Below are 14,907 nucleotides of genomic sequence, written 5' to 3' on the forward strand. Positions count from 1 at the left end.
GGGGTCGGGGTGGCAGATGTCCCCCTCAGGATGGAGTCTCCCACAACAAACACCTTATGTTTTGTCTTGGGGAGAGCGGAGACGGTAGCTGCAGGTGAGCCTGTGTTGCCTGTGGGAGCTAGCAACTCATCAGGCTCTGCTGGAGGTAGTACTCAGCCTTTGGTGACTGCCTATCTTGCTGAGAATGTGGAGCTGCTGCCATGTGACCCCTGTGCCTACTGGGCAAGCTGCAGCCAGATGTGGCTGGATCTGGCCACGGTTGCCTGCAAACACCTCTCCTGTCCACCAACCAGTGTTTCAAGCAAGATAGTGTTCAGCATTGCTGGGGATGTAGTGACACTCCACCACACCTGCTTGGATCCTGGTTTGGTGGAGCAGCTGGTGTTCCTGAACATGAACCTCTCACTGATGGTGTTTCCCAAGCTGCAGGTGAATGACACCCTCCTCACTCTGCCTACACCATCTTCCTTTTTTTCTTTATTTAAAAGCCATTTAATGCCCTGCCCTCAGAGCTGGAGGTGGCATTGACTGCATCACCAGCAAGCAGAAGAAGAACATGTCCCTGCTGAGCTTCTGTGCCAGGATGAACTTGGAGGTATGGACTGAGGCTACAGGGAAGGAGGAGGCCCCAGGTCCTGGTGATGACCACTAAAACTGCACTCTGCCAGGGTTGGGGAGACCTGGTGGGACTGCTGGTGGTGCAGCAGCCCCAGAAAATGCCAGGACTGATGACCCACTGGTGAAAGCAGGTAGGAGGTGCCATAACTTGGCCTATGAACTTCACTTCATCAGCCTCCTAGGTACAGAAGCTCATGGACTAAATATAGACATTGGATTTATGACACACTATGACCTGCCAGGCATCTGACTCCCCAGGTACCTCTCCACTTTTACCTGTGCTGCTATATCCCCCTTCCCGCATAGATTCATAGAAGTAGGGTCAGAAGGGACCCTGTAGATCATCAAGTCTGACCCCCTGCCCTGGGCAGGAGAGAAAACCGGGCTCAAATGACCCCAGCCAGGTAGATGTCAATCCTTCTCTTAAAGACCCCCAGGGTAGGAGCCATCACCACTTCCCTTAGAAGTTGGTTCTAGATCCTAGCTGCATTGACTGTGAAGTAGTGCCTTCAGATGTCTAGTCTAAACCTACTCTCTAACAACTTGTGGCTGTTGTTCCTTGTTACCCTGGGGGGGGGGGCTCTAGGGGGAACAAGGTCTCTCCCAAACCCTGCTGGTCCCTCTGAGTAAGTTTATAGACGGCCACCAGCTCCCGCCTCAGCCTTCTCTTGTAAAGGCTGAACAGGTTCAGGTCCCGCAGTCTCTCATTGTAGGGTCTGCCCTGCTGTCCCCGGATCATGTGGGTGACCCTCCTCTGGATCCTCTCAATGCTGTCCACATCTCTCTTGAAGTGCGGGTCCCAGAACTGAACACAGCACTCCAGCTGCGGCCTGACCAGTGCTGCATAGAAGGTGAGGATCACCTCCTTGGCCCTGCTTGAGATGCATCTGTGGATGCACAACAAGGTATGGTTAGCTCTTCTGACCTTGACCTCGCATTGTCAGCCCATGTTCATCTTGGAGTCAACAATGACTCCAAGATCTCTTTCTGCCACCATGGTCTCGAGAATGGAGTTTCCCAGCTTATAAGTGTACTGCTAGTTCCTACTGCCCAAGTGCAGTACTGCGCACTTGTCAGTATTGAAACCCAACTTATTTTCGTTAGCCCACTCCATAACCTGTCCAGGTCCTGCTGTAATCTGTCCTTTCCTACTAGTGTGCCTATCTCACCCCAAATATTGGTATCATCAGCAAACAGGCTGCTTTTCACCCCATCATCCAGGTCACTAATAAAGAAATTGAACAGTGCGGGCCCAAGGACTGAGCCCTGGGGGACTCCACTGCCCATTTCCCTCCAGGTTGAAAAAGACCCATCCACCACTGCCCTCTGAGTATGACCCTTCAGCCAATTTGCAATCCATCTGACTGTGTAGGCATCAATGCCACAGTCGCCTAGTTTTTTAATGAAAAGGTATGGAGACTACATCCACTGCAACACCTGCATCCAATGCTTTTGTGACTTGATCGTAGAAGGCAATCAGGTTGGTATGACAGGACGTACCGCTAATGAAACTGTGCTAGTTGCCCTTGAGCATCATCCCTGCTGCTGACCCATCACAGATGTACTCCTTGATAATCTTTTCAAAGAATTTCCCCAGGATTGAATTAAGACTAATAGGCCTATAGTTGTCCGGGTCCTCCATCTTCCCTTTTTTAAAAATGGGGACCATGTTGGCTTTCTTCCAATCATCTGGCACCTGGCCAGAGCACTGTGAGTGCTCATAAAGCCATGCCAGGGGCCCCTTAATAACCCCTGCCAATTCCCTCAACACCCTGGGGTGGAGAGCATCTGGACCTGCTGATTTGAACACATCCAGCCCCTCCAGAAGCTCTCTAACCCAGTCCTTCCCGACCTTAGGCCTGGCAGCATTTCTCCCAAGTCCATCTGGAATCTTGGTCCGGGAATCTCAGTCCCTGCACAAGAAAATGGAGGTGAAGAATTTGTTAAAGAGGTCTGCTTTCTCCTTTGGTGCAACCACCAGATTGCCAAGCATATCCTGCAGGGGCTCCACATTACCCGGTGCCTTCTTCATTCTACCTATATGTTAAAAAAAGGACTTTTTATTATCTTTGATCCTAGCCTTAGCTCTGTATCTGGCTTAGCTTTTCTAACAACCCCCCTACAGACCTGAGCGGTGGGGGTATACTCCTCTTTGGTGATAGCCCCTCCCTTCCACTGGGTGTACGCCTCCTTTTTGGCAATCAGGCATTCACAAATGCCTTTGGTGAGCTGGGGGGCTTTTGGGCACTCTTGCCCCCCTTGCTTCTTGTTGGGCTTGTCACCCCTTGGGCTCTGAGTATCGTCGTCTTAAGGAATGGCCACTCATCTTGGGCACTGAGTTTGCCTACTCTTGAGGACCCCAGTGTCTCTCCCACTAATCTCAACTCATTGAAGTTGGCCCTTTTAAAGTCTAGGGCTACTGACTTGCTGCAGGCCCTTGACACCCTGTGTTGGATGGTGAATTCCAGCAAGCGATGAACGCTATCACCCAGGTGGTCAAGGACCTGAAGCCCTCTTACCAGACCATTGCCTGTGGCCAGAACCAGTTCCAGCAGGGCATTCCCCCTTGTAGGACTGTGTACCTCCTGGCTTAAGTGGAGGTCCTGTATCTCAACCAGGAACCTCCATGAGCAGTCTGACCTGGCTGACTGCTCCTCCCAGCAGATGTCCGGGTAATTTATATCACCCATGGCAACTACAGCCCTTGCCTTAAGTGCCTCTGCAAGCTGACCCAAGAATTCGCAGTGCAGCTCTTCCCCTTGGTTGGGGGGTCTGTAGTAGACCCCCACCGTTAAGTCCTTTTCCTCATGACCCCCCTGTATCCTGACCCAGAGCACTTCAGCCTGCTCCTCCTTTGACCCCATCCTGCTGGTAGAGGATGTGTATTGCTCTTTGATGTAGAGTACCACACCCCCACCTTTCCTTCCTGTTCTGTCTCACCTGTAAAGCCTATAGCCCCTAATGTTAACTACACAGTCGTGGGATGAATCCCACCAGGTTTCTGTGAGCCCTACTATGTCTGGGTTTGAACAGGCTCTTCAGAGGGTGAGTTCCTCATGGCTTATTTCCCATACTATAAGCATTTTTATAGAGGCATTTAAGGCCTTGGATTGCTGCATGTGCCACCCCCTGATTTGCAAGACTATCTGGACCCCTGTTACATACTTGAGCATTCCTTGCATATGTCACCTGTCTTGGTTGGGAGGTGTCCTTAAGTTTTCCTGTGGCCCCATCTCCCTGTGAAGCTAGTTTAAAGCTCACCACATGAGATCAGCCAACCTGAAAGAGAAGACACGCTTGCCTTTAGGAGACAGGTGTAGCCCATCCTGCCCAAGCAAATCCCCTGCATGAAAGCATGAATCGTTATCCAGGAACCTGAGGCCTGCCTGGCAGCACCAACTCCGTAACCACTGGTTGACCTCACCAATGCAGGCCTTGTGTTGCTGTCCACTCCTACTCACCAGGAGAATACCACCTGTGCCCCCGTCTCCTTAAGCTTGGCTCTGAGAGCCTCAAAGTCCTTCATGATGTGGTTTGGTTTGCCCCTGGCCACATCATTTGTTCCCATGTGAATGAGAACCATGGGGTACTGGTCTGTGGGTTGGATGTAGGCTGGGATCTTCTCCGTGATGTCCCAAACCCGAGCCCCAGGCATGAAGCAGACCTCATGTGCCATGGGGTTGGGAGGGCAGATGGGACCCTCCAGTCCCCATAGGATGGAGTCCCTGATGACAAGGACCCAGCATTTCTTCCTGCTGGTGTTCATTCTCTGCTCCATCTGTGTTGTGTGGAGAGTGTCATTGTCTCTGCTGGAGGCATCCCCTTCATCGTTCTCTGTCACGGCTGCCAGGGCCTCGCACCTGTTCCCCAGTTGTACCAGGGGAGTCTCCACCACTCTAGCCTGAGCAGCTCTGGATCTGGTGGGCAGCTGCCACTCCTGTGTTGGACACATCTCCTGAGGGGGTTGTACGGTGGACGACTAGGCCTGCAGTGAACAGAAATCAGAGTCGATTTCATCCTCTGCAGCCCTGATCCCCCTCAGCCTGCTCACCTCAGCCTGGAGCTCCCTCAACTGCCCCTCCAGGGCCCTAAGTCAGGCACAGGAGGGACAGGCAAGGGAACCCCCAGGCCCCACCCACCCCACTGTCTGCCAGGACTCCACTGAGCCTCCCCCACAGACAAGGGAGCAAGGGGCCGCCGACCCTACCATAAGCTCCATCTGGGTGGAGGCCTCAGAAGAGCCCAGGGAAGGTGGCAGCACTGGGGTGGGGCCCCTAGCAGTTGCAGTCCATGTCTGCACCATGTCTAGCTTGTTGGAGGTGCCCTTCTGAGCTGTTACTGCATGCCTGCCTTATGCAAATACCAGCGCAAACGCCGGCACGCCCTTACAGAGCACACCTGTTTGTGAGCAGTGTTCACATGCAGCTCGGGAGCATGGCTCCCTGTTGGGTGAACTAAGAGGTGTCTGAAGGGCTTCCCCTTCAGATCTGCCTCAGCTGCACTGCACCCTCTGCTCCACTTACATTAGGGGGATCAACTGCTGCTGCCCCCTCCGCTGCCTCTGCTGCTGCCGCTGCTGAGGTAAGGGGACACGCATGTGTGTAAGGCACACGTGCACCCTGCTTCCTCCGTTCCTGACCATCAACTGCCGGGGATTCTTACAAACCATGGTTTTTTAAAGCTTGCAGTTTGAAATTCCTATGGCTGGCCCTACAGCCAATCAGGCATCCCAGCTACCCTGGAAGTGCCTGCTGGCAGCCCCACCCCCTACTGACCCTCCCGCTGGGATCCCAGGGTTCCTAGGGTGGCAGGCAACACCACCCTAAGAGACTATCTCGGAGCTGCCCCCTGCTTGGGGGAAAAGCCCCCTCTAGTCCTCCCCCCTGCCCTTCTGCCTGGCTGTGCTGCTCGCGTCCAAAGGGCCCCCTGCTACCCCAGCCTGACACCTCCATTTCCATTTTCACTGACTGGCTTTTTTGCTTGCATTGCATACCAGCCTCTGGCTGCTTTACTATTCCTTCCATCCAGGAACAGCACACACATACACCAACTGCAGGTGCTTCCTCAGCCTGACAATGGGTTTTTCAGCCCAAAAGCTTGCTAAAATATATTCCTGTAACTATTCAGTTGGTTAGATTGACCCAGAGGAAAGGATCTTTTCTGCCAGTGCCATGTCCTTAGACCAACACCCCTAGCACACAACCGGAAGGAGGTAGGGCCCTGGGTATATCTAAGCCTCAGGGCTGGGGCTGGCAGGGAGAGTTTTCTGGCAGCTGCTGCAGAAGAAGCTCCTGCAGGAGAGGAAAGAAAGGCTCTGTCAGAGTTTGGCTGCCTGAGATGCTGCTGGTGCTACTGTACTGCTGCTCACTAAGTTATTATTTTACCTGTTGTCATTTAAAGTGGTGGACCATACTGAGAATGTAGGGGAGAGGAGGCCTCATTGGGGCACACTACCATGTTGTGTAGATGCCCCAGATCTATACACGCACTGTCACCCATATCACACGTTTTGCTTCTCAGCAGCCTAAGGTGCAGTTTCCCAGAAACCCCTGCACCTTTCTCCACAAAGAAAAGTTTGAAGTTATTGCTGTTTGTCCTGTTCCCTAAATCCAGAAAGAAAAGTCTCTCTGTCATCTTTATAAGGCACCTTTCAAATATTTGAAGACTGGAATCAAATCCCCTCTCAAGTCTTTTCTTCTCCACACTAAATAATCCTAGTTCTTTCAGCCTTCTCTGATAAATCATTTTTCTGAGGCCTCAAATAATTTTTGTCACTTTCTGGTGGACTCTTCCTAAATTGTCCACAACTTTCTTGATTCATTCATATGTGTTGCATATATATAATTCCAATCCAATTCTAAAGCAGAATTATTAATTTCTTTATAGGCTTTTTATGACACTCATCACAGTAGTATCTGAATGCTTCACATATATTAATTAATACATTATTTTTTATTTATTAATTAATATATGTGAAGCATTCAGATACTATTGTGATGAGTGTCATAAAAAATCATATCAAAGCAATTAATAATTCTGCTTTAGAACTGGATTGGAATGGTATGCATATTTTTAACAATGTGGATAACAGAAAATATTGAATAATTCAGTGAGCATTGTACAATCTGTGTTCCATCCCTGATAGAGACAGGGGTCATGGTGAAAAAAGTACATGATCAAATAATTTGTTTCTTTCAAAATATGTAGGCACAAGGGAAGTAATTTAAGGCTGTGCAAAAAATGTAAATTCTAAACATGTCTTAACTTATGAATGTTCAACTTTGCAACCTTTATGCTCTATCAATGCAATTTTTATATATAATACTGTAACAGTTAAACTGCATAAAAGTAAAACACAAATATATGCAGTTATGTTTATATACAATATATGGTTCCAGAGACAGAGAACAGAGAAGTAAAGTCAATAGTAAAAAGTGTGCTGAAAAGTCATGTATGCTTTTTGAAAAATTAGTGGATTGGTTGGAACAATACAGGATAGCACTTGGGTTGCAGAAAACATTCTTATATGTGCAATTATGACATTTTAATGGGATGCACCTAAGATAACGAAAATCTCTGAACAAAAATCTCTGCAATAGATCAGACTTAGTATTAAGCAAGATTCTCAATATATTCCTCTAATAACTGCTTGCTATTACATCATTTAAGCACAAATTAGTTAACATTTAAACCCAAGGAAACAAAACCAATAAGACCTTTACAAATGCAAGCTGTCAAAAATATTTTTTCCCTATATAATACATAGGGATATTTCCAAAATGTAAGATCACCTGATAGGCAATCAAATGTCAACCAAAGTTTTTATTTCAAACTTGAACATAAATAGCATTTTGATGCTCTTTGATAGGGTATAATGGTACAGGAAACTGAATGTCAACACGCCTCTTTTCCTTTCCTATCATGTAATACAGTCCAAAAAAGTTTGTCCTGAGATAGGCTTGAATATTGAGGAACATTCATATTCTAAATGGAAGTTCCAGGAAATAGAAACAAAAACCAAAGAAACAGGTCCTGAAAAGAAAACCTTACCCATGATAAAGATCCAAAATCAATAGATCTTTTATTGTGATAACTTCTGGTGTTGAGTTTATATAAAAAATTCATTTAAAAGAATATCTTTAGTTAAAGAAGGGACTTTTGAGTATGATAAATAATTAATTTACAACCCCCTTTACACAAAAAGCAGCATTTTTTTAATAACCGGGAAGACAGAATGCCTCAACACAAAGAGGCAGGTATCATTATGGTTCCATTAAAAAGTAGGAGAGGGAAGAAAAAAAAAGTATGAGAAATATTAGGAGCATGGATTTATTTATTTATTTATTTATTTATTTTGTGAATGAAGGCATGAATAAGATCTTTCTATTTGCACTGAGTAATACCTTCCAGTTTAAAAAAGCCTTTTATTTTCTAGCTACTATACAACTGCACAAGGGTACCAGCATGTAGTCTCAAAGAAGTAAGCTATCCTTGTTTGTGGCAATTTTTTTTCCCTCAAGACCACATTTTCTTATAGGAAAAAAACCCCCTTAAACTCCCACACTCTTCTGGCAGGTAGCTAGAGAGTTCACTGTGGGAAGCACTGAGTAAAGACTTGTCTTCACTACTTAAAAAAAATAGCTTTTTGATCACAGAGTAGCTAACATGCATGAGTTATCCCAAGGTAAAAAGCACGTGGTGGAGAAGTTAGTTTTACTGTGTAGTAAACTTGCCAAGATAATGTTTCTCTCAATAGGGTTATCCTATGGTATACCTAACATTTTCTTCTTTTTTTCCACTGGGCTTTAACTCCACAATAAAAACACAGCTTTTTGAGTAGTGAGGACAAGACTAAAGTGCGATAATCTATTTGGCTGCTGGCTTTTCAACATATGATGTCTAGACAAATGGTATTAGAGTAAACTGGTTGCTTAGCTTGCTTCCCAAATACAGGGACCCAGCAGAGGATGTTATGTGAATAGTATGCTTGACCTTGAGGAAAGTAGGGTGAAACAGCAAAGATTGAATCCTTGTCCCTGAAGTGGTATGAAACGTTTGAACCATGAGCTGTATAGTAGTAAAGAGTGAGTAGCAAAGAACTCAGGTGATCCAACTTATCACATCTGTGGCCACTGCTGAAGTCACTGCTATTGACATTCTTTACCAAGAAATGGTGAAGAAGTGGGGTGGGGGAAGTTTGAATAGGTAACATTTGTGAAGTGCTTTCACACCTAATAGTGCTAAGAACGTCTGTTTGCTCCTAATATACATTTAACCAGTGCCAGTTTAACACCCAGGTCAAAGCCTGTAGAGGCAGTCTGCCTCATCCTGGAGGGGGCACATGCCCTGCCCCCCCATGCTTGCCTGGAAGTGCACGCAGTGGAAGAAGCCACCCTTTCCCCATCCCTACACCCCCCCCCCAAACAAGCTGCTCACAGCTCCTTTCTGCGCCCCACCCCAGCTAGACAGTGCCTGTTGGCACCTGCATATGTAGAGAACCAAATGCAAAATGCTGTTATAACAAATAATGTTTTCATAAGTCTGAGCCAACACTCAGGAAAATGGATGAGAATCTTTCTTCTGATTGAAACGGGCATTGAAACAGCTTCTCTGCCACCGTATAGACCAATCTGTTAATGAGGGAGGCTAGAATTCTTTAAAAAAACTTGTTTTTACATTTACCATGATATAGGTACATATTTTTAATTGTTTATAGTTTAAAAGTCCACTCCTTTTCACACACAGTTGTAGACAGGTCTAAGCATACACTGCTTAGACCTTGAAGACTAAAAACTTTGCCCCGATTATTAATGTTATATTAAAAAAGGTTAAGAAATGGTGGTGAAAGAGAAAAGCAAACCATAATGCTTGTTTTATTCATATTTCTATAAATAGCAAATTAAGCCCCAATAGAAATGAGCCATAGAAACTGAATAGCTCATAATAGCTCTGAAGTCCAAAGTAGTGTTTCTTTTTTAAATCATTGGAAAAAATCTTATAAAAGGTTGGATTGTTCCCAATCACTCTAATGTGACAAGGAAATAAGAAGGGTTGATGTTCTACTGAAGCCAAATTTATGCAGAGAATATGCTATAAATAAGTGGCAATGTGTTGTGATAAGAACACATACACAAGATGTTTTTAAAAATTTAAGGGGAAAAAGTGCTATTCTTATTTATTGTAATTTTTTGCTAAAATAATTTACTAGGAATTAATTTAGTATCTTCTCCACTATCCCCTCTAGCTCTGTTTTGAAAAGTGCCTTTTAAAAAAGTTGGTGGACCTAAAATATGATCACCTTCTTTCCTCCTAACCCCTGACTTTTTTAATGTTTGTTTTTAAAGCCATACAATTTTAGTACAACAAGTTGTTCTAAAACAAGGGATTCACACCTACTATCAGAGAACTCATGGAGCTCCTTTTAATAATGTGTATATGACACAAGGGACAAATGAAATCAGGAGCCAGCTAACAGGGGAATTTGAGTGGGAGTTTACAGGAGGCATTTCTCCCATCTGTGTTGCAGTACCCATTTTTAGTGGAAGGTGACTAAGCACTAGCAGTGTAGTGGAATCAGGGAAAGAGGGAGTCTTTTTATTCTAGAAGATACCACAAGGAGAAACACAGTAATGTCTATCATTTTTGGCACAATGCCAAAACCACTGCCCCTGTTAGTCTTCCTCTGCCTGAACCTGTGTGAACTCTGTCCAGACAAGGCCTCTGATCTCCAAGGCTTCCATCGAGATCATAATTTAGCATTGTTGGGAATGTGACCTGCATGTCTGCCAAAGATAGTATATGAAGTACCAACTGGTAGATTCCATGAGGAAATAACAGAGGTGGTGCCCAGAGGAGGTGGGCAAGCTAAGATATATCCATAAACACAAAGACTTTATTGACATGATGTATTAGGAGACCTCCAGTACACAATCCAATTAGGAGGTTGTAACAGGGAACCCTAACCCTATTACTAAGAGACAGGGTGGCCCTTTTAAGTCCAGAACCTTTCAGGCATGGCTGTCCAGTCAAGTAGGGGTTAAGGCTGAAGCCCTGCCAGCCAGTCAAGTGACAGGAAGAGAAAGTCCAGGATGCTACAAATGGTGAGTGGAGAAGGCCAGAGGCAGCAGGGAGGTGGACTCCAAATGACTATTGTGCTGCAGCTGCAGGCTCTGTTGGAAGATTACATCATGCCCGGAGCCATCATTATGATCATCTAAAGTAAGCAGGCATGTTGCCTCCCTTGTTTAATATTAACAACTGGTGGTTTGGGTGAGGCTATTTTGGGGAGGGAGGAGGCCTCATTGGGGCCCACTGCAGTGTGGGGACCCCGGAGCCAGAGAGGACGCAGCATTTTGGGTGCACCGACCCTGGCGCCAGAGTGGGTGCAGAATTTTAGGGGTGAGTAGAACCCAGCGCCACAGAGGGGCAAGAGCCCAAGTGAAGGTTTTTTTTTTTTTGAGAGCTAAAGCCTGGGAGTCAAACCCTGAATAGTGGGTTTTTTTTGTTTTTTGTTTTTTTTTGACTGACAGGCCTAGCTAGAGAGAGGAAAAAGGGGTAGGCTTACAGTGGCCTAGACCCCAACATAAAGAGGAATTTTCAAATACCATCTGCGAGGCTTGGGCTGTGGTGTGTGGGAGAAATGGAGCTACAGATAGTGCCATCTGGCATCGGGGCAGAAAATGGGCAGCCTCCTGCTTAATTACATCATTTAACTAATTACCAACAAGGTGTGGCAGATGAGAAGGTGGGCGGTTAGCCCAGAAACAGGTGGGTGGGCCACAGTTAAATTGGCTGTGAGAAGGCCCCCATTACAGAGGTCATCGCAGAAAACCAGCTAGAAAAGACACTGGGAGCAAGGAGGAACTAGCTGCTCAGGAACATGGAGGCTTACAGGTGGTCACCTCCGGCAGTAGGCAGTGCTTTGTTTCTTAATCCCTAACCATCAAGGTGAAGTATAGGTACAAAGTCCTGAGATAAGGTGAGAAGGTGGAAGAGGTAAAGCCATGCACCTCACAGGCTACGAATTTTGAGGCAGCCAACTCCAGAGAAGGAGTTAAGGGTTTTGGTCATTGGTAACCCACTCCTGTGGGGTGGGAAGGAGGAGGAATGGAGGCACCTGTGTATCGAGTGGACCTATTGAGAACTATGCTGTTCATCCTTATGGGCACTAGAGATGCTACCAAGGGTGACCCTGAGTCAATCAAAAGTGACAACAGGGCTATGAGAACAAGAGTGGAATAGACAGTATTCATCAAAGGTGAAGGCCCAGTCAGGGGCATATATATCCTAGAGATCAACATGTATCTACGAAGATGATGTCATGTGCAGGGATTTTGTTACTTCAACCTTAGGGAGGTATTCTAAGAAGATGGCCTATTAGGCAGAGATGATGATCACTTTGGCTAGGAACTGACATTACACATAAATGGGTTTAAATGATCAGAAACTGGTTTAAACCAATAACAGAAAATAAGTTCAGTGCTCATAAACCAGTTTCAAAATGGCTGAAACTGGTTTAAGATAAACCTGGTTGAATGTGGTACCAGACTTAATTGATTTGGGTCAACCTGATGTATGCAATATCTGTCCCAGACCCCTTCCTGGTTTAAGTTAAATCACAGCCCTCCAGCATCCCAGATACTTTGCAGCCCTGTACTGTGCTGTGCTGTGCTGTGCTGTCTGCTCCAGAGAACAGGGCTGTCCTTTCCTCTCTGCTCCCTAGCCAGAGGTCTGGCAAAGACTGTAGGCATAGCAGGGTGTCCCCCCGCACCCCTCACCACTCACTGCTCAAGCAGGTATCCCTCCGTCTCTCCCTCCTATATCCCACAGCATGGACCCCAGCAACACAGACCCTAGATGGCATGTGGTATGCTAGTTAATGTTGAAAGGTGTCTGTGTGCATGTCCAATTTCACTGGGGCATGACAAAGGCAAACAGGACAGTGTCCACCTAGAGCTTTTTGGAGCTAATGAACAGGTCAGCTGGTAATGTCCCTCCTTCCTTCCTTGGAAAAAGTTATTTAAGAAGAGCTTGAACTAATAAGAGAAGCTTTTGTTTTGTTTATGGGCTGATAAACACTGTGTTATCAGCCCCCTGCTGGCTCCCTCACCTGTCAGGTTTGCAGACAGTATGAAGAGGCAGGGAAAGAAAGATTATATCATCAACAGATGCATGCACTGCACACACCCTTTGCCTCAGAGTGCTAGCCAAGGGCTGGGGTCTGGCGACACTCCAGCCCCTTGAGCAAAGAGTGGGGAAAAGCCTGGGACTGCAGGCAAGGTGGGGGTTTAAACCTATCCTTAATCAGAGCATCCTGCTGGGCCCTGGCCATGCCCCCTCCCCCCCAGCTCAGCACTGTAGAAGGGAAGGGAGAGCTGCTATTGTACCTGTTCGCTTCTAGCCTAAGTCACTGCAGGCATGTGCCTGTATTTCCTCAGTCCAGAGGGAATGTCTGTGCAGTTGAAAACTGGTTCAACCTAGGCAGGTTAGACAAATCTGCAGAGATTGAATCAATTCAGGCTTTTTGAAGGTCTGTCCCTAGCATTTATGAAGAAAACTTTAAATCAAAGGTGGGTAATTATTTGGGCCTGCAGGCCACAAAGGGACTTTGCCTGTCTCTGCCCATCACAGAGGTCATTTTCATTTGCTGTGGAGAAAAGGAGAATGGTAAGCCTGAGCAGTTCAAGCTTACAAAGCTACAGATATCTCAGTGCCAAGAAATATTTCTTCTTGACTGACATGAAGTCATTGTATGTTGACACATTACTTTGCTGTACCATACAGGCTGGATTATGAAATATACTTAACATTTTTTGATATCATCATGTGTAAGCTTAGAGCTTTATCAAGGATCCATAACTTTATGCTCATTTTTTAAAATACACATTTAAATGCAAATGAGATCAGTATGATGAACTTCTACAAATGCCTTCCTTTAAGTCTTCTGGCTTGGTGCCCATAGAAACCCAATCAGAATATATTTATGTGTATTTGAATGTGTTTAGGACATTTGAAGGTAAAAGTATTTTCTATTAATTCAGGGTTAGAAATTCTATCTGAGATGCTACTAAATAGGTTGCTGGTTTGTACTGTACTAAAAACAGAATTCTAAATGAAAAAGGAAAACCCGTCTGTATTTAAATAATTGCAATAGCCAAGAAGTATATGATGTTTTGTCTATATCATGTTCTTTTGTGTAGTCTGTGATGGACATTTGCTTCTAATTTGGGTTACTTTGGCAGCTTGGGGAGCTGGATTAGATCTGGTTCCAGAGTTTAAAAGTATTAGCTGACCACTGCCTAGGCTGGACAATTTCCTGGTAGCTAAAAGAAAATGCTATGTGCAACAGACCCTGTAATGAGTAACAGAATGAGGGGGCAGAATGGTTGGTGGATAAAGCACCCCCACATTGTCTGAGATTTGAACAGCAAAGGAATGGTTAAACTGGATTGGGACCAGGTGTACTGGGGTTTATTCATGGCTCTATTGATAGTATGCAAATTGCTTTACACTACTGCCCCAGTTTCCCTAGAACTAATGATGCAAGCAAACCTCCTCTGTAAAGCACTTTGAATCCTCCTGATAAAAATCATTAAAAAGAGTTGGGTCTTATGTCCTTCATGTCAAGGCAGCAGATTCAGATATAACTCTGGCTGGAAGTGATTACAGAATCACCCTTTCTGCTGGCTGAGTTGATGATGAATTTATGATATAATTCAGAGTCTAGTAAACAAGTAACCAAAAATATAGCCAACTATAGGGATCCCTTTTAGCACTCTTAATCAAAGCCAAGAATTAAATGAGCCTGGATACTGAATTATCTTTCTACGCCCAGACTTTAATAACCTTTTCATTTAAAATTAAAGTTTTTTTTCCCCCTAAAATTTCCCACTGCTGGTAGCAGTGACAGTACTGCTGTGGTGGAAGGTTCACTGATATTTAAATCACTTGATCAGAGAAAGGGTTGATTATAGAATCATAGAAAATTAGGATTGGAAGGGAGCTCAGGAGGGCATCTAGTCCAACCCCCTGCTCTAGCTGGTTCTTAAAGACCTCCAAGGATGGAAAGCCCACAGCCTGTCTGGATAACCTGTTCCAGTGTTTTACTACCCTCCTAGTGAGAAAATTCTTCCTAATATCTAATCTAACTCTCCTTGCTGCAGCTTGAGACAGTTGCTTCTTGTTATGTCATCTGCCACTACTGACAGCAGTCCAGCTCCGTCCTCTTTTAACCCCTCTTCAGGTAAATGGAGATTGCTATTAAATACCCCCTTAGTCTTCTTTTCTGTA

The sequence above is a fragment of the Gavialis gangeticus genome, unplaced genomic scaffold (genome assembly GCF_001723915.1).
Source record: "Gavialis gangeticus isolate Ggan-Ray unplaced genomic scaffold, GavGan_comp1, whole genome shotgun sequence".
NCBI classification, from domain to species: Eukaryota; Metazoa; Chordata; order Crocodylia; family Gavialidae; genus Gavialis; species Gavialis gangeticus.